General features: G+C 35.9%; 1 protein-coding gene across 1 annotated transcript in view; it reads right to left on the bottom strand.

The window, feature by feature from the left end:
* LOC145692659 (uncharacterized) overlaps positions 1-20,851 on the bottom strand; it is a 336,073-nt gene that overhangs the window by 50,991 nt on the left and 264,231 nt on the right. Inside the window, exon 3 of the mRNA XM_081768031.1 lies at positions 15,185-15,256. The gene's annotated coding sequence lies outside the window, so the exon portion shown is untranslated. The remainder of the gene's footprint in view (positions 1-15,184; positions 15,257-20,851) is intronic.

Here is a 20,851-nt window from a genome sequence, read left to right on the forward strand (position 1 = left end):
TGACTTGCCATTACTTTTAGACCCTGAAAAAACATGTTTTACCTAATAGTATTCGAAAATTTTGAACAAAAAATCAGCAACGTGTCCTCTTCAAAGTTTTTTTAAACAATTTTTGAAATTTTCAACACTAAAAACAAGAAAATACGCATCGATTTTTTTTAAATGTTCACATTTACACCTACATATTTTCTACAATATGTGAAACTTTTTAATTATTTGAACCATCCCCATCAGATTTTTTTTTTTTAATATTAAATTTTGATCATGTATGGCACGATAATTCGGTAAATCGTGGAAGTAGGGAGTCGAAACTTTTTTTTTTTGAGTGGTTTTAGGTCAAAACTAACATTTTGAGTCGTCAAACGACTCAATTGGGATCAAGGGGCATTTTCACTGTTTTACTAGGAAAGATCTTTTGATAGTCGAGAATAAGACAAAACTAATATCCCAAATCACGCTCTTGCGCCTTCCTTACACTACTGGAATCGCCCCCTCCGTTTCCCTGAAGTAATATAATATTATTTCAAATATACAGGGTGTTAATAAACTATACCGACAAACTGTAAGAGGTGATTCTTTACATCAAAATAAGAGGAAAAGTTCATATCGACCTATGGGGAAAAGTGCATAGTTTCAGAGCTTAGACTGTCAAAAATCCAAATTTCAACAGGTCCTATTTTGAATTAGAGAAACTGTGAATGGTGGTTCTTATCAGCGTAAAGGAAGTCACGCATACGCAATCCAAAAATGCATATTTCATTATTATCCAATGGGGGTACAGAGTATTCCATACAGGATGAAATTCCCAAACATGCCATCAACCGAATTTTGAGATAGAAATATGCTTTGACTTTATGATTGGTTTAAAGTAGGGAAACGATGCGCCTTGATGCAGTGAACATGGAATCCTTTGGGTATATCTAAAAACTCTATTGAGAGCATATGTGAGAATTACACCCTGTAGGGAATACACTGTACACCTACAGAAAATTGACGAAATATGCACTTTTGGATTGTGTATGCGTGGATTCCTTTACGCTGATAAGGACCGCCATCCACAGTTTCTGGAATTCGAAATAGGACCTGTTGAAATTTGGCTTTCGCGCGATTTTGGACAGCCCTAGCTCTAGAACTATGCACTTTTCGCTATAGGTCCATATGAACTCTTTCTCTTACTTGATGTGAGGAATAACCTCTTACAATTTGTTGGTATAGTTCGTTAACAATCAATATTTCTACTTAACGAATTTCAAGATGCTGTTCCCAATTCCGTTCCTACATGAAGAAAAGTTTGTATTTTGAGCGAGCTTTTAGACTTCGTTGTAAGTTAAAACGACCAAATTATCATCGATAACTGATCAAGCACCCAGTCTGATTACAAAGGTAACGACGAATACCTTTGATATTACATACAACTGACGGAGTTGTGAAATATAATTTTTCCCCCTATAAATATCTTGGTAAGTCTTTATATGAAATAACTATTCTACAAATTGTCACAAAACAAATAATTACTAAAAATCTATAGAATATAGAGTGATGACATTGAAGTTTGTTATCATTATATTCTGCTGTTTGTGGAAATTCCACTACAAAATAATTTAGTTTTCCCAAATGGTGGAAGGAAAATTGTGGGTTAAAAAGGAAACTTTTAACATTCGTATGTTATTATTATTATTATTATTATTATTATTATTATTATTATTATTATTATTATTATTATTATTATTATTATTATTATTATTATTATTATTATTATTTTTAAAGGGTAATCCATCCAAGTACTAATCAGACCTGCCGTTGTTTGACTTCGGTCATCTCCTGGGAACCAGTAGACCATTGGTTTCTCCACTTTATTAAAGCCTTTTCAAATTAACGTAAAAGATACCAACGTTGTGAACTAATAGAAAACGTCATGAATGCGAACATTACCAATTGTCGCAGAAACGAGCAATGTTGTCAGTGAAGAAGGAAATCTAATAAAAGGTAAATCCCACGATATTATTTCCAATATTATCGTGGAAGAGACAGAGAGAGAGAGAAAAAAAAAGCGGTTTTGAAGTAACAGGAATATTCCACAACTGGAATCGTTTCTATTTGTCGTAGAAAATGTTAATTATTATTGATATGTCATAAAAAGCGGAGTTGTTTTGAATTATCGTAGAAGAAAACAATGGTTTGAACTAACAGGGATAACATCCAAAAGGGGTCGTTTCCACATACCGTATGAATGAGCATTGTTGAGGATTAACAGGGAAACCCCATAAAAGATCGTTTGCAATAGTGGCAGAAGAAATTGATGTGAATTAGCAGAAAAATCCCATAAAACATCCTGTTTCCACTGGTTGTAGGAACGAGTATGCTATTATGTAAAATGAAAAATGACTTAAAAGCGGTATTTCTAAATGTTGTGGTAAAATGCAATGTTCCCAGTAAACTAGGGTATCACATCAAAGACAAATCTGACAAATCTTTGCACTTGTAGACAAGAGCAGTGTTGTCAAGGAACAGAGAAATTCCACAATTAAAATCTTTTCCAATTGTCGCAGGAAAAGAACAATGTAATGCAGTGATCCTCAACCTAATTCCTATCACGGCCCCCATTTTATCACATCCTCTTGCCAGCGACCTCCTTATAATTTCTGGTTTGTAATAAGGTTGTGTGGGATTTTTAATATACCTACCTATTGCGGAGATCTCACGATTTCCATCTATTTCTATAATAATTTAATTCTTTTCTTATATAGGGCTATTAGTGGATACAGTAACACTAATATATTCCCTACGATGTAAGTGCTGGTTCAAGATGGATATTAAAACCTTTCATTGAAGAGGCCACCAAAGTAGCTGATCTAAGCCCACAACTTCTTGATCAACTAATAGAATTATCGTGCAACAAATCCTTGCAATTGGTTTTCTGTAACGAAGACTTGGACAAGTCCTGGCTGAAGAGGAGAGAAGAATATCCTGGTCTGGTATCTGTTGCTTTAAAACTAATAATTCCATTTGTTGTGCGAAAGTGGTTTTTCTTCCATAATAAGGATTAAAACAAAGACAAGAAATCGCTTATCAGTTGAAAATGATTTGATAATGTGCGTCACGAAGATTGAACCGGAGATTGCTACAGTAGTGAAATCACACCATGCTCAGGTATCTCATTAGCTTTCAATTTTGATTGTATTTGAATATACAGGTTTTGTTGTATTTGTATTTTTCTGGTATTTCAATATGCAGTTCTCATAAGTTTCATATCGTATCTCTTTCATTTAAATTAAGTTTTAAACAACTCTGCACCTGGTGAAAATATTTAGTAGACCTATTTTTTGTTCTTAACAGTATGTATAGAAATAAAAATATGACTATCAGAAAAAAGTTCAAAATAATATTTAAAAATATTTTCTGGCGTTAGTTTCTAATCATATTTATTTCTTCAGCTTGTCTTCGCGACCCCTAGGTTGAGAAACCTTGATGCAATGAATTAATATAGAAATGCCATGAAAGGAATCGTCTGCAATGTTGTCGCAGAAAAGAGTAATATTTTAAATTAACGAGAAACTCCCACAGAAAGGAAAGGGATTACTTATTATCGAGAAGAGACCAATGTGGAGAATTAATAGAAAAACTAATAAAAGGAATAATCCTTGACAGATGAAAATGTTTCATTAACACTTCATTAAACTATAGTTAAAGTATCGCAAATTCCTTTCCTCCCTCTCTTGAAAGTCCATAGATTTAATAATTTTACAAAATCCGAGCTTTCTAGGAAGCTAAGATTTGGGGGAAGGAAACCCCCTAAAAAAAAAAAAAAAAAAAAAACTGAACTACACTAACCTAGATATACTAAACTTGCGTTAACTTTATACTCTACTTGGATGACTGATACAAAATTTTCGTGACATGACCTTCCTGACTTTCATGAAGTGTATAATAAATAAATATGCTTTTGAGTCTTATGTACGTCGGCTACACAGAAAGAGAAATGAAAAATGGAAGCAGGTCTTTGGGAGTTATTTTTTGAATTAATGGAGCAATGCCTCTTTGAACAGGTCACTTTTCATTTGTTCTACATGCACTGTGTTGTCAACACTCGATGACCAAGAACTATTCTAACAACATAATCTGAACATTATTAAACACCAGCTAACATAATTTATGGCCTGTTACGGAAAGAAAAGCACTGGTGTCTTGTTTACTTTTTTTTTTTTTTTTTTTTTTTTTTGTATGTTGTTGATTTAAGGTTGGCTTTAGTCAGTCAGTGATTGGGTTCTGTGTCTAAAGTTGCCAAATGGTTGACTTTTTCACCAAGCATGGTATTTTCTTATGTTGCTTGCCGTGGGAAAGTTTCCATTTATGAAACTAATGGATGTTAAAAACAAATTCTGCTGAAGCTAGTGATTCGTACAATCATCATTACACTTGTACGTAGCATTAACAAGTAAGTGTACGACATGGGCCAACTTTGCAAGTGAAAAGTGTTTGAGAAACGCAAACATTTTTTCCCATGGATTTTCAATTTCTGAACGTCTTGAATGAAGAATTAAGTCCGTTGGGTGATATTTTGAACAATCGACTGGCGTTTGAGAGAAGTTATACCTGTAAAAAAGAAATAATTTTGTTGCTTCAAACTATGAGGAAAAACAACCACTTTTCTAATTATTGTGTACAAGAATTAAAAAGTTACGTAAGTTTTTCCTTTAGTTTGAAACTTTTTAAGTTTAATTTTACCTATGTGACTTCCCTCAAATGCCGCCATTGCTTCCAACCTATGCTGTACAAATGTATGGCAAGGCTTAGAGAATGACTCTGTCCGTTTACAGGTCCATCTGTTGACACGTACAAGAGTGAAAAATAGTTTTTTTTTTTTTTGTATGAATTCATTATCCCACAAATATGTTCCATCTCGGCTTCTGTTTGCCTACTGAAACCGGAAGAAGTAGATCTTTCGGTTTCCATATTGAATTTCTATAATTTAGAAGTTATCGTACTTTCAACTTCCTTTAGAAAATCTAAAACATACTACATTGTATAATCTTCCTAATATTTTTAAATTAGTAAAGTACTTGGTTAGTGCATAAAAATAAAGTATAGTATCTTTGCTCAAAGAGTTTCCATTTTGGTTAAAAGAAATACCGCCCTATTCAATTGGTTATTGGAAATTCCACCCACAATATTATTCCTTAGCACCAAAATGTCGCTGTTGGTTTTTTGTTTTAATGCTTCTCAGGCAATAAATTTAATTTTGCCTAATGATGACTTAAAAACAGTCAGTCACCACATTTCTCTCTACTATATCTTCGGGCTGTTATTAGAACCCCTCGAATGGTAACGTTATGAGTGCAGCCTATTTAATAATGACATTTTTAAAACGGTAGATTTTCAAACGCTGACGTGAGGGCGCGGTGGCTCAGTGGTAGGGCGTTCACCTCCGGTGCTTGGGGTCCCTGGTTTGATCCCAGTTCGCGCCGTGTGGACTTTGTGGTGGACAAACACCGTGCTTGTGGGTTTTCTCGGAGTTCTCCCGTTTCCTCCCACTTTCTTCGTTCTACATTTCACTCATCTCTCATCATCACCGTCTCCTTTAGCCTAACCGGCATAAGCGTGGGACGTAAAGAAATTCGTTGATATCAGGGATATGCATCCTTCAGTATTCCCGATCATTAGTTTTAAATGTAATAGTTTTTCCCGATTATCCTTTAGTATTCCCGACATGATCTAGGAATATCAATATGTTCTAGATGGTGCTGTGGAACAGAAGATGAAAAATCACTGATCTGGTGGCTTGTTTTCTTCAACCGCTGGCAATACTGACTTGGTATTAAGTTAATTCAGGGCTAACAACGAGAGCGGTACATATTGAGGTAGTCACTCATGTGCCGCCGTGGTTTTATGTAACTACTTTCAACTGAAGATCATCATTTCGAGTTCAGAAGATAAATTGCTCTTATTCTGTTCCTACATTGGCTCCTACATTCCACAATATGTAGCGAGTTAATTGTCTAGCACAAACTTTAGCTCTGGAATTTTCTTCGCTGTCAGTTCCGTATCTTTTATTCATAAAACAACCAAATAAAAAATGCTGACCACAATCGTACGACGACCTTGAAATGTCGGGTTTATTAATGGTGTTGGTACTACACTCTATTCAGGAAAAAAGACGGATTCTGCTTCTGTGTTTACGTGGTCCCTTTCCCAAAACATTTGTTTAAATTTATATAATTAAAAGGTGCTCTGTTTATACCTTTAGATGTATGAAAATGTTCTGTGCTAGCTTCGGAAAATACTCCTAACATGTACTACGTATTACATAAAAAGTGGCCCTGCGTAGCGTAGTAGATACTGCTCTCGCATTTGATGTTAACTGTCCCAGGTTCGATTCCTCGTGGGAACACTCGGTCAAAAAATGTAATTTTTCAGTCCAGATATCCTGAGTAAGGTTTTCCTGGGTTTTCCGTATTCATACCAGGCACTGTCGGGATGGAACTGTGATCGCCGTGATGGCAGTATGATCGCCAAGTTACGTCTTCCCTCATGCGTAACGGCCTAACATGGCCATAGATGCCGAAAGCCCAGAAATCTAATTCCTAATCCTAATCCTAGTGACGGGCTAATATGGCCTTTGATGCCGAAAGCCCAGAAATCTAATTCCTAATCCTACATTACATAAAGGGCTGCAAGAGTGACTATTTAACTTCTATTCCAATCACAATAATTACACTACTGTCTAACTAACTCTATGGCGTATGAAACTCAGAGGTTCAATGCCGCATTCACAAGAGCTTTCCATTGACTTCTATGCTTAGCCAACTGGATCCAGCTTCTACTTTGTATCCCTATTTCTGCGAGATCGATCTTAATATTGCCCTCCCATCTGCGCCTAGGTCTTTCTAATAGTCGTTTTCCGATTAGACTCCTAGTTAAAAATTTGAAAGCGTTCCTACTTTCTTCCATCCTGGTTGCATGACTTGCCTATCTGCGTCTCCTAGACTTCATGACCCTAACAATGTTTGGTAAACCGTACGAATTATGCTGTTCCTCGTTATGAAGTCTCCGCCATTTCTCATTCCCGTTTCTCTTGGGTCTGAATATTCGTCTCAGAATACTGTTCTCAAATAGTTTCAGTTTACGTTCTTCCTTGAGTGTAAGCGATTATGTTTCTCAACCATACAAAACAACAGGCATGATTATCATTTTATATATTTTAAGCTTCAAATTTCTCGATAGAATTCGCGACGACAAAAGATTTTGAATTGAATAATAACACGAATTCCCTGCAATAATTACACTATAAACTAACTAACTAATTCTATGGCCTATGGAACCCGGTGGTTCAATGCCGCGTTCACAAAAGCTCTCCACTGACTTCTATCCTGAGCTAACTGCATCCAGTTTCTACTTTGTATCAACAATTACACTATACTACAATTAAATAACTGTAGCAATATATTTGCTAAACAAGATAGTCTCTCTTCCTTTTAAATATCAGCTAAGACCTTATCACTGTTCTACCATCATTTTCAGGTCACTTGTAGAGAATAATTCTTGGAAATATTTTTTCCTCAGAATAGCTATAATAGGCCTAGTAATTAGATGTTTCATCATGTTATGCAGAAAATATTTCAGTTGAACGTCCCATTATTATACCCTTTACGGAAACTGATGAGTAATGCAAGTCAATGATGATGATGATGATGGAAGAATTGGAGGAATGAGAATGTGAGAGAAGTATCTTGAGAAAACCCACGACAGGAGATCGAACCGAGGACCCCAAGCACCAGAGATAAGCGCTCTACCACTGAACCACTATGTTATAATGGAATTGGAAGTTTCTCTATTGTAGAAAAGTATCCTTCTTCATCCATTTTCTTTTTCACTTTTCTTTCTTTGTTTTTTTCCTTTTTACCCCAGCAAATTCTTATTATAAGTACACATTGCATCTAGGGCAATAAAGCTAACTAACAATCTCGTAATTTTCTATCCTTTGTCTTAATAGCGTTTAATACAGGTTTGTTTTACGTATTTTTTGTTGTAAATAGTAATTATTTTATTTTTATTTTATATATTTATTTATATTATTTAATTCATATATTTACTATTATTAATATTAATATTAATATTTATTTATTTATTGCTAAAATTTAACTATGTGGAAATTTCAAATTTCATGGCTCACAACTTGAGGATCAATGACCATACACCATGGTACTTCATATAGGCTAAGTATTAAGCTCTTCAAAATCTACGATAATCCCAAGTTTGGTTAAGATCGGATAGGTATAATCGATCACGTACGATACAATATGTTCACGGCATATGTCCTGTCCTTTGGGTGGTCCATAGATTTCATTCCTGTTCCGGAACATTTAAAGTCGCAGTAGAAGCTTTAAGAATAATGAAAATGTCCCCGGGATTTCAGTGGGATATTTCTGTTACAGGAGCAGGCCCGTAGCCAGCCCAAAAATGTAGGGGGGGCGGTGAAAGTTAGGGGGGCCCGATCAAAAAATATTACAGTTCATCACCATATTATAGTTCATTTGCAAGCCTACTGTGAAAACTTTAGAGGGGGCAGTAAAAATTTAGGGAGCGTCCCCCCTAGACTTCCTGGATACGGGCCTGCACAGGAGAATATTTGGATTTATACAAGCCATCTTGTGAATATGTCGTAAAGATTTCAGAAAAGTTCCATTGTAATTCTGTACGATCTACAGTTTCCTGGACATAAACGGAACAAGATATCCGCAACAGTCCATTGACAAAAAGTTGGTCCCAGAACAGACACCCAAGAGATGTCTGTGCAATATGACACCACTGGTTGATTTCTTTAGGAGTTTTGTTTAATCTGTCCATCAGTGTATTCGTCCGTCCGTCCGGGAGATAAAAACTCTTAAGAAATGAAATGAAATCTTTGAGTTTTATGTCCCACGGTTATGCCAGTTAGGCTAAAGGAGAGGTGATGATGAGTAATGAATGAAATGGTGGAATGAAGAAAGTGGGAGGAAACGGGAGAACCCCGAGAAAACCCACGCACCAATGCTTGATGGATCATCACCAATATTGGAATTCACTTCGTTGATGGAGATAATCCATCCAGTAGATCATAAGATACGAACAATTAATTCCCCATATATTCCTATGGGAGTAATTATGGATATTATCCTTATTTGATAGACTATCCGCAATAGTATTGAGATTAACGGTTAGAATAATGCTTAGGATGCAAAATACTAATTTCTTCGTGGTATAAAAAACTAAATTAAAACTAAATGGCTTTCCATTTGATACATCTCAATCTCAAGACTTAAATATTTTCAATTTTCAAATATTCATTCATCTTACTAGTTTTTGAGCGGGGAATAGAGGGTGGGGCTAAATACGACCATTTAAACTTCAATTTTGACAGTGTATACACTATAACAAATTTCTTCAGGTGGTGTACATTGCGATAATGTTACTTCTTTATTTTTATGTTTTTCTTTAGACAAACAAGACGAAGGATAAACATAGAGGCGAAACAAACTCATGTTTCCTCATTTAAATTAAAAATTTGAATAATACTCAAAGATTTCCCTCAAGAAAGTACGAGAGTCATCCAGAAAATACGAGACCGTTTAGTTATACAAAATGAAAAACATATTATTTATTTTTTTTAAATGTTACATACTTGAAGCTTCCTTCAGTTCTTTATATAATTGAAACATTTGTTGTATCTGTCGAAGAGCTTCAGGATTACCATGCTATACTCTTTTTCCTGCAGTTCAAGTATTGTTGGATCAATTCGGATGGAAAATTTTAAGAAGATGGTTACAAGTACGTCTTTATCGTTTGCAGTTGCTACAACGCTTAAAGTCTACAGAGTACGGTTTACGTGCCAACTTTGCAAATGAATTGTTTTATGACGATGAACATTTTCTGGATCAGTGATGAATTGACATTTCACCTAACTGACGATGTCAATACTCATAATGTTGGCATCTAAGGGTCAGCAAATCCCCTCGAGATGGTACAGTTGCAACGAGAATCCTATAAATTGAATGTGTTTTGTGCCATAGCGCGGTAGAAAGTTTATAGGCCTTTCTTGCCTATCGACTCGATGTGTGCCGTGTGACGAATAGCACTTCACATTGAACAATTGTAGCAAAAACTGTTTGAATTGCTCTTTCGTTCGATGTATTATTTATAATTGTATGTTAAATGTAATAGATGCTACAAAGCCTTAAGATAACGATGTTCGTTTTGAAACACCCTGTAGAAGCATTTACGAAACAAAGAGCAATTGTAGCCTCACCCTGAAGGAAGAAAAGTTCGAAGAAAAAATCATGATTTGCTTTAAGAAAAAAAAAGAAGCACGTGACTTTTTTTGCCATTGGGCATCTTTATCTAGCTGTAAAATTATTAGGCACCGATAATAATAAAACAAAATTTCTCAGACATTTTCAATGTTATTTGATTTTCGCAATATTTTGACAAGTGTGAGGAAAAACTGTAGTAAACACTTATCCATCAACTCTGTTTATTTCAAAACATAATTTCATGGTTTGTACTCACAGTGTTGCCCGACTGCAACTCATCCAAGGCAGGGAGTTCAAACTTTAAAAAAAGTGCGAGATCGTTTATGTCACAAATAACATTTCTAGCCATATTTCTCAGAATATTATAAACGAACAGAGACGTAGTGTCCCTGACAATTTTCTCTTTATTGTTCACGCGAAAGCTTAACAAAAATAAAAATAAATAAATGTTTAGTGAATAAAAAAGAGCTGTAAAGAATTTTTACGGCCATCTATATTTCTCTTTGGTGGAGGGTGTTCGTCCAGTAGGTGCATATTAATAAACTTGTCACCTGTGAGGAAAGAAAATCATTATTGGATGCGGCACCCATGTCTTTTTGTCTGCACAACCGGAATTTCTGCATTTATTATGGTTAACGCTCTTTAATGCTGTACACATTCATATTTTACGCTGAGCATTTTCAACGACATTTAAGCCCACGGACACGTGATTCTCTTTGCATTTTCATTCTTAAAGACCAGAAATCCTAGTTTGATTTACACTAATGGCTTACAAGCAAGAATAGAAATAAATGAACAGGGATTGTAGTTTTTTATTTCGTCTTGACTTCTGAAATGTTTATTCCTGTGTTAATCTTGTTCACCCAATGCAATAAAAGTGTGGTCATTAAATTTCGTTGTAGAAAAAAAAAAAATGCACCTGCAACTGACTGCATAAAAACATGGCTTCTTCCTTTGATTACAAAGTGCAACTAGGTGAGAAACACATATACGCTATTCAACTATCATCATCATCATTATCATAGGTATTCTGCCATTATCGGCAGGTCACTTGCCGCAATTGAGAAGCTTCTATGCTCCACAGTTTTACACTAACCTCTTCGTTCTCACTTGATATCGTCCATTAATTGTAGTCTTCTTCGTCCTCTTCCTCTTTTTCTTGCCACCATACCTTCTAGCACACCCCTTACGATACAACTTTCTCAGCTAATGTCCCAACTACTTTCTCTTTCTCTTCTTAATAATATCTAAAATTGTTCTTTCCCCGCCCCCTGCACATTTCTAAAACTTTCTCATTTGTTTTCCGCCCGACCCAGCTAATTCTCTCCATTCTTCCCCACACACACATTTCGAAAGCTTCCAGTCGTTTTTTACTTTTTTTTGCGTAATGTCCCATTTTCTGACCCTTACAGTACAATACTATAAGACTTTTTCCTCTACTATTTATTTAAGCTCCCACAAATTAATATTTTCTTCCTCCTAAAGGCTTCTTTCGCCATTCCTATCCTTGCTTTTATTTCACGTTCACACTTTATATCATCATTTAGCTATCAAGAAGGATAAATCACCAGCGCGCAGATCTCATCTGTTTTCAGCTGTCAATCATATTGATACGAGGAAACACATTGTAGCCAAATTTCATCCCTGCTTTCCTTCACTAGCTTAATGAGATAAACTTGAAAATTGATAGTTCAAAAATAGAATAATTCTTTATTTTAAAAGCTTGGATAAATGAACAGATTGGAAATCAGTGTCCCATTGAACAACGAGGTTACATGAAACATTGATCTGCTGCTTAACAAGGTATGAGCTCCAACCGGAAATCGAACCCGAGACTGCTGCGCTGAAGGTGCTTGCTAAAGTCTAGAGATCACGTATCTTACAGCTGAAATATCTGTACAGACGTGAATATCCGTATCAATGCATCGATGTTGTTTTTTGCGGGTACAGTCTTAGTTTCTTGCCAATAGCAGATAAAATTGTGGATATTGGTGATTTGTGGATTTGTGGTACATAGTTGCAAATATCAATTTAGGTGTAACAAGTACCTAAAACTGTAGGTAGCTGAAGTACATACTTAGCACATGAATATCATATGTGCCAAGTGTCGGGAACCTAAAAAGTAGCTGGAACACCTAAATGGCACATGCCTAGCACATCTTGTGCTGTTAGGGTGGATTGGACACATTTTGCGAGAAATTGTCTTCTTCACATCGCCATAGAAGGAAAAATGGAAGGGAAGCGACAAATAGGAAGAAGAGCACAGCTGATCAATGACTTGAAAAATATAAGAAAATATTGGGAGTTAAAAGAGGAAGCTGAAAATCGAGAAACATGGGAAAAAAATTTCCAGGACCAAATCTAAAATTAAAAAAAAAAAAGAAGCCTCATTAGTCCCAGGACCTGCCGAAAGGCAGAATACTTGATAATAATAATAATAATAATAATAATAATAATAATAATAATAATAATAATAATAATAATAATAATAATAATAATAATAATAATAATAATAATAATGTAACTTTACAGGTTCTTGCAATTACATACATACTTATAACAACTTTTGCAAACATGATCAATTTATCATACCTTCGGAGTGGGTTCAGACACTAAATTACTACGGCATTCTACTATAAATGTCGGTTGAAAGCCATTTTTGTGATTATTATTGGATGTGATACTTATCTAAGCAAAATTTTCGAAATAAACCCTTTTGAAAATATAGTCAAATTTTGAATCCCTTGTACTTTGTCACTATTTGTTTGGAATATGTATATCATCATGAGTACTCGATATTAAGATACTTTGAATATGTAGTGCCCTATCAATTTCATTTTTAGAAATCTCCAATATTCGTTCGTGAAAAAGATATTTGTGATACTGTAGCATCCTTTGTTTCTAACACTGAATAGTAAGAGTGGTATTGCCAGTTTTTGTTTTGCATGTAGTTTTGAAATATATAATGTTCTGACGTAGTTAACAAATACAATTTTTATTGGGTTGGTAACACTGTTAATCTGGTGGTAATGTAGAGCATATCAAGAAACCTTCCTTCGTATGTACAAAATTTCAGTGCTTTTTTCTTTTTAATTTATGAGTTTAACAGTTTCCAAGGGTGTTTCAAAATACATGATATGCCCAAGGCCAGCCCTAGGCAATTTGCTGCCCCGTGCACTAGCATCATTTGCTGGGCCGCCCCTTTTCTCCAGAAAGAACAAATCTTTAAATGCACGATTTTAAGTATGCTACTCCATCATGAACAACGAAAGGGAGGGAAACAGCACTCCCACTCAGAAAGGCCTAAACGTTACAAATACAATCTCATTTTTTTCTTTAAATAATAATCTATTATGTTAGTGAAATATAAAGGAAACACACCTCCAGAGAAAATATTGTAATCGCTTTTATAGAATTCAATATTGAGCTTCAATCTCAATGTATCAGTTTGTAATTCCAATGCAACTAGCTCTTTTATCTTTATTTCTTGATTTTTCCTTCTACGTCTGTTGAAAAAGATTTAAAAATTCATTTCCACCTTCAATGATAAAAAAACTTGTTTGTGTCAAAGACAAGACTAGTTTTCATATCAAAACTGTGATAACTAATCAAATGTAACAGGTATTCGCTACTGTTCGGGAATTGAGTTATTTTATTTACCCACAATCAAGCAATTCACACTAGGTTTTGTCTGACCATTTGCTTTAGCACTGTCCATGTGTCCTTAAACCAGGGATGCAAAAAAGCAACAATATTTTGCTAGCCCAAGAAAAAAGCTACTAGCCCACATAACGCAATAAAAATCATTCACTTACCTTCGGTATGATAAATACTCACCCGCACCGATGAACCATTCGCCCCGGGCGAGTGGGCGAGTGGCTATTTGCATCCCTGCTTTAAACTAATACGACCTAAACATGATTTATGAATGTGGTATTCAAATAGATCAGCTTAGTAACTTTAACTACCATCACTATTTAGCCTGTTCCAACAAGAAATATTTATTTTAAATAATATAATTATAACAGATATTGCCACCCCTCGAAACTTACCGCTCCGTGGAAATGCACGTGGTGCACATATAGTAGAGCCAGCCCTGTATCCACCCCGTACATGTAAGATTTGAAATAAGCTCGATTTAAAGCATAACAAAACATGTAACATGGAAATGTTTTGGCTTATCTTTAGGCGTTATACTGTATATGAACGCTTTGGTAGCAATTGGACTTAGATGGTAAAGAAAGTAGCAGAATCTAGAAGGTGAGAACCGAAAGAATTCACTTATATTCTATTTAACCCTCTCCCATCAAGGAAATGGCACAAAAGGGGAAGCCAAAGATGCACGTGGAAAGAAACTTCAAGCACATTAACCTACCATTTTCACCTTTTGTGTATGTGTTTTTGTGATTTTGTAAACTGTAGCGGTATATTTTCTTGTGCAACCGCACAATTTGCAGCCTCTGAAAAGTCACGCAAAACAGTACTTTTGTGGAAAATTAAGGCTTATTATATATTCGTAGACACAAACACTAAACGAGAAATCTTTACATATACTATAATGCAAATTCTGCACATCATAGTCACCGACTATAACAAGATTTAGTTGAATGTATATGTTCGCAAATCTTATCAGTAGCAAGTTTAGCTTTTTATTTTATATTCCGGTCAGTCACGACAGTCCAAGCTGATGACAATTGCACTGACTTAACTGCTCGATAAACCAGACAAAAGTGGCTTTTGTGATGTATATTCCTTGTCATTCACTGTTGTTGCGCATCTGATATAATTTTCTAATGATAAAACGAGAGAAAACGGAACAAAAACTTAAAAGAAAATACAACGTTGTAAAGTGAAAGATGGAAGAGATTTTTCATGGTTGTTTGTCAGGATTTACGTACCTGCTTTTAATTTTTTGTCTGTTTTCATCATCACCAAAGGACAACTCCCTGAGATGCATTTTCACACAGCACCTGCAATGAAATGAAGTATTCGGTATTACAGTATTTTAGACACAGAAATTTGAACATTAGTTTTCTTACATATAAATATATACATGACAAGGCCGTTACTTCGTACCAATCTTGTGACTTGGCTCGTGTTGTACTTGCAGTCTTAAAAGCAAAACGTCATATTTCAAAGGCATGCGTTAAATTTAATGATATTTTAAAAGGTAATATACAGGGTGCCCAAAAGGTCTCTTTAAGAGCCCCGTGCTAGAGGCGTGTAGTTCAGAGATTGGCATGATTTGACGATATAGAAATGCTATATGGTAGGGGAACTTGATTTCTGTGTGTGAAAGTTACGGCGGCCATCTTGGTATCCGCCATATTGGATTGAGGTCATTTTTTAAAATGGAAAGGTATATGTGTGGCACATAAATGGGCCTAGGTCAAAACCCCCACAGCCAAAACCCCGACACTCAAGAAATGTCAAAACGCCCACACGATCGGTCATAACTCCCACACAAATGGACAAATCTCGCAAACCCACGAACGGTTAAAACCCCCACAGCCAAAACTCCCACACTCAAGAAATGTCAAAACGCCCACACAATCGGTCATAACTCCCACACAAATGGACAAAACAGCCACACATAGCAACGGTCATAATCCCCACATAAATGGACAAAACTCCCACACAAATGGTCAAAACTTCCACATGCAGAAATTGTCACAACTGCCACACAAATGGACAAAACCCCCACACAATCGGACAAATCCCCCACACTCTGAAATGATCGTGATTGCACGTCTTTGACACCCACTTTAGTGTTTCTGTCATTAGAAGACAGTGCAAGAAGAATAGTCGCAACATCAGGTTAAGTGGAATAAAAAATGTTATTTAAAAGTACAAGGGCAAGACACGCAACCAGGATCATTTCAGAGTGTGGGAGATTTGTCCGATTGTGTGGGGGTTTTGTCCATTTGTGTGGCAGTTGTGACAATTTCTGCATGTGGGAGTTTTGACCATTTGTGTGGGGGTTTTGTCCATTTATGTGGTGATTGTGACCGCTGCTATGTCTGGCAGTTTTGTCCATTTGTGTGGGAGCTATGACCGTTGGAGGTTATGACCGATTACCAGAGTGGGGGTTTTGGCTGTGGGAGTTATGACCGTTCGTGCATTTGGGAGATTTGTCCGTTTGTGTGGGAGTTATGACCGATTGTGTGGGCGTTTTGACATTTCTTGAGTTTGGGGGTTTTGGCTGTGGGGGTTTTGACCGTTCGTGTATTTGGGAGAATTGTCCATTTGTGTGGGGGTTATGACCGTTTGTGTGGGCGTTTTGATCTGTTCCCACATAAATCTTAGGCTAGAATGTCATCAGTAGAGACCGGATGTTTAGGCACTAAAAACCTGGAAAATAGGCAGGCAAATAGGCACTTAAAATTTAAAAAATAGGCAGTAAAATAGGCATTAAAATGTAACTCGAAATAATGAAGATAAATACTCAATACCATTAAAAAATAGATTCAAGTCATAGATAATGTTCAAAGAATATAGAAACATACCTGTTTGTTAAATAATATCTTCTTTTACTGTGTGTACAAAAACGAGGTATGTTATGTATTGCTCATACTGGGTGAATCTGAAAGATGTGCACATACTTCGGGAGGTGATTCGGGACATGAAAAGAAGACAAAAAGTGCTGTTGCCTGTTGTCGAATTCTGCGTCGTGTTCGAGTGATAGGGGTGTCAAATTGGAATCGAAATCGAATCCTGACAATTGGAACGGGACATAAAGATGCGCACATACTTCAGATGATGATTCGTGAAATTCAAGAGGACTTTTATCTTCTTTTCATGTCACGAACCACCTCCCGAAGTATGTGAACATCTTTGAAGTTCATCCTGTATACATATTGTACCGTACCACGAGCTTGTGTTTACAAACACATAATATAAGTAAATATGTGTGTATTATGTTACGTAAATTATATATTTTCCCAATGAAGGCTTATTTTGAAGAAAATGCATAGAATAGGCAATATTAGGCACTAAAGCAATTATTTAGGCAGTAAAGGTCGAAATAGGCAAAATAGGCAAAATAAAATTAGCTTAAATCGAAACTATAACCCCCCATATAAACTTTAAAACGTTATTTTTGATCATATCTTTAATATTAAAGAATAGGCATTTTGCCTAACATCCGGTCTGTAGTCATCAGACAACTTTTAGATATCTTTAATCTGTGCAAAGTTATTACTCTACAAAATGTGCTCAATGTGCTTGCCATACTTCAATAAAAGCATCCGTAGGCGAGTCTCCCATGATTGGTGAACACTCAAAAGAGTTTCTGGAATTATGGCGACACAGGCTTCAGTAATTGGTTGACGAAGGTGACGTATAAAACGTATTGGAACTGCAAAAAGAAAAAAAAAAAACATGGTCTTCAGATGGCCCCGCAAGTGAAAATCAAGGGGAGAAAGGTCTGGGGACATGGTTGGCCACTCCGTTAGTTCTCGTTTGCCAAATCACCTACCGGGAAATTGTACATCAGGGAACTGCTTAAGCATGGTCCCGTAATGAGGTGGTGCGCCATCAAGTTGAATAAATGTGGGAAAGATTTATCCAGCGTACGTGCTGAAGGTAAGAAATGATCGCGTAACAAGTGCAGAAAGGTGTATGCATTCAATGTTCCTAGGGATGTGCACGAGACGAGTCGAGACAGAATTTTCGTGACAAAATTCGAGTCGAGACACAGCTCTTCCAATAGAGAAATATATATTTTTCGAGTCGAGACATCACTTTCACAGCACATTTTCGAGACGAGACAGTCTCAAATCTTGTCTAGTGCGCATCCCTAAATGTCCCTTCAATGAAAAATGGACCTAATTAAGAGTTTCGATTTAACGTGGAGCATAAACATTTTTCACATATATATCTTGAGTCTATAAAAGTGTTTTGGAAAAATAAAATTGTACACTAGTTCAATATAGATTTCGGCAGTGGCGTATTTGTTTCGGGGGAGGGACTTGGCTAACTTTGTTCCTGGAAATGCACCTGGAAAAAATTCTGTAGGATATTTCATTTACTTTAATATACTCATTTATAGTAAAAACAATTTCGGGGGGATTAAGCCCGAAAGCCCCCTCTTAAATACGCCACTGGATTACGGGAATTAGTCCCAGAAGAGACATTCCTATTAGCGACAGGAACTGTTATCTGTCCTATGAGCGACCGATTCATTTACATTGAGATGATGGAAGGTGCCATCATTCCCTCTCGTGAAATATGTTTGCCTCTGGCGTTATTAGCGCCCGAACAACCTTGCTATGAAAAATGTACGTGCCAGTAATACAGTTCATCAAATATATTTTCCCTCTACAGTGAGTGCAAATAAAACTTATTTTAATTTTGAGTTAGATTTGACATAAAACATATGAAATAACTTAGCGAGACAACAGGGACATTTCCATGAAAAGTATATTCTTATGTAATTATTGAAAATCCAGTTGTAATATCCCCTTTCTTCAAAAGCTCTGTTTTCTGTACTTAATTTGATTCAAATCTAATTACTCACTAAGCACAGTAATATATTTTATTTTGAAAAACTTAAACGTGTAACAGTTTCGCTAACTATCTAGTTTTTAGACTTCCAAAGACAGTGAATAAAATTACAAAAAAAAAAAGTGAATGATAAAAGACAGCTTTTGAGATCGTTTACATCTGATTGGCTAACCTCAACCAATCTCACCAATTACAATGCAGTTCACTCTAAACAATCCAAAAGGTAAACAAACTCTTTAAACTACCTTCCTCCCTATTGTAAGCTACAAAAACGTAAACTAATTGCTTAATTTGCCTTCCTTCCTTGTTTTGACTTATACATAAAAGCTTGTCGTATAGCAATCTGAAATACAAATAATCCCTTATAACTAGACGAACTGTTAAGTCCTGCGAGAGATTTGTAACTTGTGTAATAATTTCTTCGAATACATTTTTTTTTAGATTTCTTTGATATCCTGAAGTGGTGAACACCCTCTTTCCATGGGTGCCCGATGGGAAGGCAGGGAACCCCCCCCTGGCTAACTAAAATGTATACGTAATATAGCAAACCACGTATATTAAATACCAGATATACCAGACATGGTACAGCAACCATGAAGATGCCCCTCCCTAGAAAATTTTCTTCGGGCGCCCTTACCTCTTTCTGATTTCTTTCTTATGCCATAAATATATTCAATCTAAACTTATGCTCCGCATCATTTTAACATGAAATTTTTAATTATATTAGAATCATAGACAAAGGCGGAGCTACTCTAAATATTTAGTAAGTTTTCCCCTTGATATAGTACCGGTAAGTGTATTCATAGAAAGTAATTCAAAAATATAATATTAGGAAAACGTAGAAAATATTGTTAGTGTAATGAGAGCAGTTTCACGTATTAAATTCAGGTAGAGCGAAATTTTTCATAGTACATTTTGTTAGGTTCTAAATCGCATTAGCATGAAACAAGTTAAAGAAGAGAGAACCTTGTCTTCTTCCATTATCTTAGTATGAACGAATCAGTGACTCATAGAGCAGTTAACAGATCGAATCGGTCGCTCATAGGACAGTTAACAGTTCCTGTCCCTAATAGGAATGTCGCAAGTGGGACGACACCGGATTACGGATACGTTAATGCACCTGTACCAGGGGTAAAAGTGTGGGGAAAAGCGGGAGAATGCCGTCCCCCGCTTCCAGGAAATATCCGTGGCGTCCCCCCCCCCACTTTCTAAAAAAAAATACAATGGGCATATGGTGTCATCCCACTTGCGACAGTCCTATTAGCGACAGGAACTGTTAACTGTCTCATGAGCGACCGATTCGATCTGTTAACTGCTCTATGAGTCACCGATTCGTTCATACTAAGATAGTGGAAGAAGATAAGGTTCTCTCTTCTTTAACTTGTTTCATGCTAATGTGATTTAGAACCTAACAAAATGTAACATAAAAAATTTCGCTGTACCTGAATTTAATACGTGAGACTGCTCTCATTACATTAACAATCTTTTATACGTTTTTCCTATTATTATATTTTTGAATTAATTTCTATGAATACACTGACTATATCAAGGGGAAAACTAATTAAATATTTAGAGTAGCTCCGCCTTTGTCTATGATTCTAATATAATTAAAAATTTCATGTTAAAATGATGCGGAGCATGAGTTTAGAATTAATATGTTTATGGCATAAGAAAAAAATCAGAAAGAGGTAGGGGCGCCTGAAGAAAATTTTCTAGGGAGGGGCATCTTCATGGTTGCTGTACCACGTCTTGTATATCTGGTATTTAATATACAGGGTGAGCATAAAGTCTTGCCCTGATTACAAAAATTTATTACAGAAGAACTGTTTGACATAATAATGTAAATACTGGTCAGTTACATAGGTTAGTATTACAAGTTTTTTTTTTTAAAGACCACTTACGTTACTCATATTACTGATGGGCGATTTGCTTTCGTGATACCACAGCACGAATTGCGCTTTCTTCTGCTTCGATGCCATTTCGCCAACTAAAACGCGTGCGCCAAGTAACGTACTGCGTCACTCTTGGATAGCACTAGTACCATCTATTGGTCTTTAAAA

Source organism: Thermobia domestica, chromosome 8, assembly GCF_964235325.1.
Source record: "Thermobia domestica chromosome 8, izTheDome1.hap1.1, whole genome shotgun sequence".
NCBI classification, from domain to species: Eukaryota; Metazoa; Arthropoda; class Insecta; order Zygentoma; family Lepismatidae; genus Thermobia; species Thermobia domestica.